Below are 1,451 nucleotides of genomic sequence, written 5' to 3' on the forward strand. Positions count from 1 at the left end.
TGGTTGTTAAACAAATACCCACGCAAACAAACAAATAAACAAATAGAAAATGAATAAGCAAACAAACAAACAAACAAACAAACAAGCAAATACCCTCGCAAACAAACAAACAAATACCCCATGAAAACAAACAAAAAGCAAACAAAAAACAAACAAAGAGTCAAGCAAACAAACAAACAAACAGGCAAGCAAACTAACAAACAAACAAACAAACAAACAAACAAACAAACAAACAAACAAACAAACAAGCCAACAAACCAGACGAGGGATAATCTGTTCCACGCAGAAAAGCAGCAGCGTGACACTTTGTCTAGTCGATGCTGCGATTACAACAATACAGCACGGATGGGAGGAAGATGTGGACTTTGAAATTACGTACACTTTTCACGAGTGTCATTTTCTGATATCTAACTGGGCTAATAAGAATAGACAACATTTGTATAGCGCAGATTCCTGCTTAACTGCAAGCTCTATGCGCTTTTTAATCTAAATTATTACCCCAGCTACAGAAATGTGGTTTCTTAGGAGACTGATAAGAGGATCGTGGAAGGAAAAGAAATCAAATTAGGTAGTGTTTGATGACGCACGTGTGGGACGCTCAATGTTAAAAACAATCAAGAAACGACAAATGCAGTTTTTGGGACACCTGGATAGATATAAAGGTCTTGAACATCTAGCTCTCACCGGCAAAATTGAAGGCAAACGAGGCAGGGGTAAGCCCAGAGCAACCTACTTAAGGAACCTAAACAATAAATGAATGACAGGGAAAGATCAGGGAAACGCAGCTTTTTTAAGAGCATCCGAGCAAAGAAATGAATGAAGAACCATGATCGCCGATATCTGTCGCAGATCTGGCACTAGAGAGATCCACCGAGAGATGAGTTTAGAACTGAACATAGCCTAAAAGGTGTAGAGCCAAACAAAACAAAAAGCCAAAAAAGGATAAAAATTGGCCTACGTACGGAAAAATGTTGGTATGTTTGTTTTTATCGATTTCGTTAAATTAATTGGACGAGCGTCTAATTTCCCCATGATGCCTCATGCGTGTTCTAAAAGACTATGTCTTACTTTAGTTTAGTTTTAGTAAGGTTTTACGGCGCTCACAACTGCATAAGTGCATAATATGAACACCCGGAGATGGATGTCAACAGAGAAGTCCTTACAGGAAATCAGACTTACTCAGCTCACCTCTCTAGCTTTAACAGCATAAAGTCTGCTTCGACTATCAAGGCACCCAGGAAATAGCTGTTCACAAGAGAGTGACAAACATACAAAAGAAGTAGACAAAAACTGACGATAGTAAGGAAGGATGAGGAAAGAAAAAGCAGCAGTTCCCCTTATGTTGTTCCGGCACAGTATGAGCATGACATTAATAAATCAGCCCATTTACAATTCTAATGTGCATAAGAACGGCATACCACCAGATGGGAGTTGGGGGGGGTTTTCTTTTT

The sequence above is a fragment of the Aplysia californica genome, unplaced genomic scaffold (genome assembly GCF_000002075.1).
Source record: "Aplysia californica isolate F4 #8 unplaced genomic scaffold, AplCal3.0 scaffold00202, whole genome shotgun sequence".
Taxonomy (NCBI): Eukaryota; Metazoa; Mollusca; class Gastropoda; order Aplysiida; family Aplysiidae; genus Aplysia; species Aplysia californica.